At 43.7% G+C, this 6749-nt stretch overlaps 1 protein-coding gene across 1 annotated transcript in view; it reads left to right on the forward strand.

Moving 5' to 3' along the window:
* Positions 1–696: 696 nt before the first annotated feature.
* The window catches only part of LOC104966602 (ADAMTS-like protein 2), a 19367-nt gene continuing 13314 nt past the window's right edge, over positions 697–6749 (forward strand). Inside the window, exon 1 of the mRNA XM_010795788.1 lies at positions 697–709. The gene's annotated coding sequence lies outside the window, so the exon portion shown is untranslated. The remainder of the gene's footprint in view (positions 710–6749) is intronic.

A 6749-nucleotide genomic window follows, 5' to 3' on the forward strand; every position in this document is an offset into this window, starting at 1 on the left:
TCGTGTGCATGTAGCAAAAGAAAATGCCATGTGTTCAAAAGAGGGAACACCGTACCTTGTTCGAACTATTAAGAAATGAAGTCTGGTATAAGCAGCCACCACAGCATAACTCAAGTGATAACCACAGCTAGTGATAAAACAGGGCTGGGCATGCGGTCAGCTCGTGGCGGTCCAATATCTACAAGACGAGTTACCATCAGCAGGCAGGCCACGAGACATGCGCGCTGCCATGACGTGGTTTAAGGATCAGTTGTCACTAATCAGCAAAAAAAAAGAGAAAGACTTGACGCTTGGGGTTGGACAGCGGGAAAAGCACACCCACGTACATCTCTTCCACACAAGCAGCACACCACCCTGTTGCTGCCGCACTCAAGCGCGAACCACGCTAAAAAACACGCCACCCGCGAGCGACACCGAAGGTCGTGGCTTGGCCCTCCAGATGGCCAACCACGGACAACACATGTACGGGCCTCGCGCAACGGCTAGCGTGGACACTCTTGCGCATATCCGCCATCGTCCGCACGCCACCCACACATCACACAACACAGCCTGTATTAATCCTTCAAGCAAAATTGCTTGAGACTTGCCTGAGAATAAAACACCTTACATATTCTAAACTGCTGGTCCGTGTGGTGCGCGAGAGCGATGACTATCAGCACAGACGCGCGCGTGTATTTTCACTGGATTCGATCACCAACACTGGCTGCAAGTCGGCTGGCGCAGATAATTTATAGAGAATCACTCATGTGCGCGTTCGCGAGGGCCGGCTGGCGAACAGCCCACGCGGACCAGCTAGTGGACAAGTACATACCAGCTTTCGAGGACGCGCGCGCATGGAAAGACGAACTTGCGCTTCACAGCCGGTAGCAGCGTTTCTGGACCACAAGACCCTGAACCGTGATAGGCTGGGAGTCTAAGACGAAGTAGCTAAAGTGCGGGTCTCCCGCAGAGTATGAAAAAAACATCTATCGAGTATTGCCTATAGAAGCTGTGCCCTCCACACACAGCTCTCTTCCTAGGACTGGCCATGCGATCAATATAGGGTGTGAAGGAGGAACTGGTGGACTCTTTCAAAGTCTGATAAATAAAATCAAAGGTTTTGTTGCAAAAATAAACTCAATCAACAAAACACCAACATGAATTCTGATATAATCATCAGCTGAACCCAACTAGGACAGAATAATCTTTAGTGTTTCAAGTAAGCGGAGTGATTGTTCCCTGGGTATATTATGTAATCATGGTGATACACACACAGAGAGCTCAATCGACTACATGCTCAACTATAGCTAAAATAATTGGTGGTAATAATCTTGATTGATCACCAAGCATACAACACATATCAAAATACCGACAAACATGCTCAGCACACCACTCTCAAACAAATATTCCCTGATCTTACCCCCTCCAACCCACAACCACTATCCTAACGACACCCTTGTCCAGCAGGAGCAAGGGCATTAACCACTCGCACTCAGTCAGTCTCTTGCACGAGGCCAAACAAGCTATGCCTGCTGTAAGGGATCTATCTTGTCACTCTATCAGGACCCTAATTGCAGTGTGAAACACTCACTGCGAGCTAGTGTCGCTACGATACAAAAGTTAAGGTGTTAGACACACTAAGACTGCTGCTATTGTCCTATTAGCATGCCAATGTGGTCACATACGATTGGCAGGAATGACTGCTAGTAAAGCCAAAATCCTCGGATCCTCGAATAGCCCTCTATTCAGGCGAGCTGTGGGGATGATTCAGGTTCTTGGCATGTTCGCCACTGTGCTAGCCGCTCCCTGAATTTGTCTCTAGTCCAATGGCGCGCGTATTAGTTGGCTTATGACAGCGACTTAAAGAACGATAAGGAGTTAGCTCATACCACGCTTCTGAATCGCGGCTACAGTGGACAGCATACAATAGCCTGAACCGCTTCGGAAAGATGTAGTCCTGTACATGTTGTACGGCTACACATCGGCAACTGAAGACAGTGCTTGTTACGAAATAGCTGGTTAGCGCTTTGTGCAGGTTTGGCAACAACGCGCGTTTTAATAAGCCAGGCGGTTGTGAGTCAGTGAGCCTAAACAACTTAGTCCATAATATCATACGTCGGCTCTTGTACAATCCTTCGTGCAGCTCTCGCAGATTTGCACTATCCCGAGGCGCATACTCGAGGAAGTGTGGGCTGAACGACACTCGACGACGAACACCCCCGCCTTTGTGATACGCTCGCCCAGTCAGTAAGGACCAGTGAATGGTATTGGTTTCCAATTTTACAAGCGTACCGCCCCAATTGGTTCATGTACCCCAATTGACATTGAGGCATTTCCTCCGCCGCTGTGTTCCTCCGGGGAACAGCGGCCGAATTTGCTGTGTCCAGTTCGTGCTTTACGCACTTATATGGACAGGTCAAAAGAGTTTTGTTGTAGTGACCAACTCTTCATATCCTGGGCTAACCCTCAGAAGGGCAAGCCCGTTACCAAGCAACGGCTCTCCCACTGGATTGTGGAAGCGATTGCTTTGGCCTATGCGAGTCAGGGTTTGCAGGCACCTACGGGTCTGCGTGCTCATTTCGACTCGTGGTCTGGTCTACATCCTGGGCTTTGTTCCTAGGGTGTTTCCATCCAAGACATTTGTGCAGCGGCGAGCTGGTCCTCGCCGCTCACTTTTGTCCGCTTTTACAGGCTAGACGTCTCTGCTCCTAGTGTGGCCCGAGCAGTGCTGGGCCCCGTGTTGAGTCAGAGCTCTACCTGTTAAGTTCTGGTTGGTTTGGTGATTTTCCCCGTGTTGAGTCAGAGTCTACCTGTTAAGTTCTGGTTGGTTTGGTGATTTTCGAGATAAGCTTGTCTGGCAATACGGGAGCTTCAATATCCCATAGTGAGACATCGAACGGAGTGTTATGAATGAGAACTATAGGTTACTTACGTAACCCCAGTTCTCAGAGTAGCATGTAGTGAGATGTCTCACCAGACGGCCCTCCTTGCTAAGGTGAAGCGAGAAGAGGTGCTTATTTTGAATGACGCTGCAACGTGGCGCAAGCTACTTATAGGGTGGGTGGATTCCCTGACGCTGACGTCAAGATCACCAGCCAATCAGGATTGGCGTAATGAGATTGATGCTTCTGTTTGCTTCGCGACGAGGCGCATCCCATAGTGAGACATCTCACTACATATTACTCTGAGAACTGGGGTTACGTAAGTAACCTATAGTTTTCCTGAAACCACAGGCAGTGTAACACCACAACTGTGTGTGTTGATTTATGTTATCAAAATAAGAAGAAGGAACTAATCCAAAATAAGGCTGCTCGATTTGGAAAAAATAAGTAATTGCAATTATTTATAACATTATAATTGCGATATGATTCACAATATTGGAGGGATTGATCATTTAGCATCATTATTCTCATTATCATTATAAGATTTCTGTTTTCACCCTCTGTCTGAAACCAGAGCCCAGTCTGCTCTGATTGGTTAGCTGGCCGGCTCTGCTGTGATTGGCAGGGTTGGGTTGTAACGGAATACATGTAACGGCGTTACGTAATCAGAATACAAATATCAAGTAACTGTATTCAGCTCGCGTTAAACCCCTGGCCGAAATGTCCTTAAACTGAAGTCCAAGTTCGACATTTTAATTTTTAACGCGAGCTGAATACAGTTACTTGATATTTGTATTCTGATTACGTANGAACGGGCGTGTCGCATTCTGTCCTGCCAGTGTTGGCAGGACATTAATTAAAATGTCGAACTTGGACTTAATTTTAAGGACATTTCGGCCAGGGTGTAGAGCTATATTTGTTTAACCACCGGATTGGCAAAACAGGAGAGTGTGTGCACCAGTCTGCCTTGATCTAAGTATTCATGTCTGTGACACTCACAGCATCTGCTGCCCGCAGCTGCTCTATAGAATGAAATCTCTGCAACACCAGGAGGCAGCGGGAGGGTGAACTCAGTCTCTGAGAAGAGGAGCGCGCAGTGCCTTTCACGCACCGCCTTCACTGTTNGAAGGCGACACGCCCGTTCTAAGCCGTGTCCCTCACTCTTCACATCCCAAGCTGCATCCCCAAAAAGTTTATTATGTTGTTACATCGTTTCAGATGTTATGTTTCAGTTGTGCTCTTGATAAGCCATTAAAACAGTAAAAACACGTTCCGTTTCCTTTTGCTTTTTGTGTCTCCTGTTCACCAAAAACATACCCATCTGTGATGGAAAAAGAAAGTAATCCAAAAGTATTCTAAAAGTAAGATTACTTTTTTAAGACACGTAACGGTAACTGTATTCGGATTACTTTCAGAGCCATGTATTCAGTAATCAGTAACTGATTACATTTACAAAGTAACCCTCCCAACCCTGGTGATTGGTCAACCGCTTAGAGATGTCCCGCCCCTTAGCCTATCACGTACAATGTGTTGGAGCAATAGCCAATAGAAGTGCAGGTGTTACGTAGTGATGTCACTATGTTACTGCAGTGGAGGCATCTCAGGCAGGGGGGGAGTGTGTGGGACAGAAACTCCCTCTGGACAGAACATTGGGATTTTAGCTTTTGCAGACCATTTACGTGCACTGAAACCTTTTAAACACACAACATGAAAGGGAAAACCCCCAAAACCATAATAGGGCCCCTTTAAATATTGTTCTTCCTACAATATGAACATTGTGCCAGCCCACATTTTATTTTGTATTCAATTTTTTACACTTGTTCAGCCCTAATGCAGAGTTTTTAGGCAGTTACAGTAGCTCTGCTCAAAGTGTGAATGTTTCCCTTTAACCAAGCAGAGAAACCACGAGAACTTGGATCTTCTATTCCTGCTGTTATAGTAAAAAAACATTCATATATGTGCACAAAATACCAAATTTGTGCACTTATTAAGTCCATTTGAGGTTATGAAATTCTCACTTGTGTGCCTCTGTAGTTTTTACAGTTAATAAAAGCACATTTCTGAGATGAGGCAAATGCACAAACATTTGGACATAAAATGACTTGAAGTTGCAATGAATGCCTTTGATTACCCGAGTCTTACTTCAAACACGGCTGTAACTTTTGGTCAACTACATTAGAAAGCATAAAGAAATCATCATATATTTTGAGACATTAGGACTTGTATTTGTTCCATCCATCCTGACCAAATGATCCTTTAACATACTGAGGGAGAGATTTGAGGCAGAAGCCACATTATCATTGTATTCTCATTACACTCCCTCATTATAAATACAGTCATTCAGTTCTGGACTACGAGCACTTATATGCATCACAATCTTGCAATGCTACCATCATCAGGCTTTACTTGCCATTTCAACAGGAACATTTCATCATTTTGGAGCATCTTTCCTCGTTCAAATACATCACGTTGTCAACTAAACCTTCATTAATCTGATGTGTTTTCTTTAGGAGAGCTTACGGGTCAATCAAAGCAGAGCCAGAGCCAAGGCTCAGAAGGAAGAGCAGCGACAGAGACAGCTGAGAGAGTCCCTGCAGGCAGAGGGATTCAACAGTATCCAGCATATGTACCAGCAGAAACAGCTAGAGGAGATGCAACGAAAACAAGAGTATGTCCTCTCCTCTCCCTTTCTTCTCCCACACGCATGTCCTCCACTCCCACGCCGTGCAGCAGCGTGTGGGTGTTTTCTCTCGCTCATGGCCGCGTTTCAGTATCATGCAGTGTTGTTGATTTGCAGAGGTGGAGAAAGTACTCAGAGGCTTTACTTAATTAAAGTAGATAGTCTTATAATACTATATTACAGTATATATTCTCATTACGCAGAATGGCTTTTTTAAACCGTTATACAATATTATTATTTTGTTTTTATCACTATCATTTTGCGATTTGTCAATGTGGAGCAGATTTTATTATTTTATTTTTATTATTTATATTTTATTTTGTATGATATTAGTATTATTGCTGTTATTATTTTTATTATCATGTATTTATTTAATTATTGTTATGTCTTAATCCAACAAGGAGGATGCATAAAAATACATTAATCTCAAAAGTTATTGCCCAAAAATGTTTTAATTAAAAAAAATTATTTTTTTAATGGCTAAAAAATCTAATTGGTATCAAAGATCATTCCTAAATATTTGAATTTGAACGTTTTTCATTATTTGTCTACTAACGCTAAGCTGTGGATTCACAATATATTTTAAGCCTATTCAGTCAAATACATCTTCACGATCATTGTCATTATGTCTTATTATATTTTTTGATAGCTAGTTACTATGAGCAGTGGCGGCTGGTGGAAAATATTTTTGGTGGGGCTGTTGATATAGTGAGTAAACATTTTTTTTTTGGGAGAAATGACCCCTTAAATTGGGACTTCTGGTGATGTAATGGCCCCATAAAATCGTGGTTCTAGGGCCAGGAACAACCAGGCTGAGTCGGGCTGAGTATGCTAAACTAGAGAGAGAATCGCTGTCAAGGGGGCTACAACTACAACAAGATGAACATATTTGACCGTGATTTAATTGTAATACACGTTTCAAAATGATGCCGAAGTAACAACATACTGATACCGGATAGTAAAAACCATGAATTAAGGCTTTGACAAGTCTGCAGACAGACGGCAGGCGAAAAACCTTTTAAAATGCGTGTTTTCTAATGGAGATTTGGCTAAGCTAACGTTGTAAATGCTCCGACCGTCCACACTCACAACAACGGCCTATACAGACATAAATAAACCAGCGACTGTATTCGCCATGACACAGACAGTATGTGGTTTGTACTTGTTTAACTTTTGTCTAGTTTCTGAACAGATATGAACAGCTGTGA

This window comes from Notothenia coriiceps, unplaced genomic scaffold (assembly GCF_000735185.1).
Source record: "Notothenia coriiceps isolate Sejong01 unplaced genomic scaffold, NC01 NC01_scaffold00037246, whole genome shotgun sequence".
Classification (NCBI taxonomy): domain Eukaryota; kingdom Metazoa; phylum Chordata; class Actinopteri; order Perciformes; family Nototheniidae; genus Notothenia; species Notothenia coriiceps.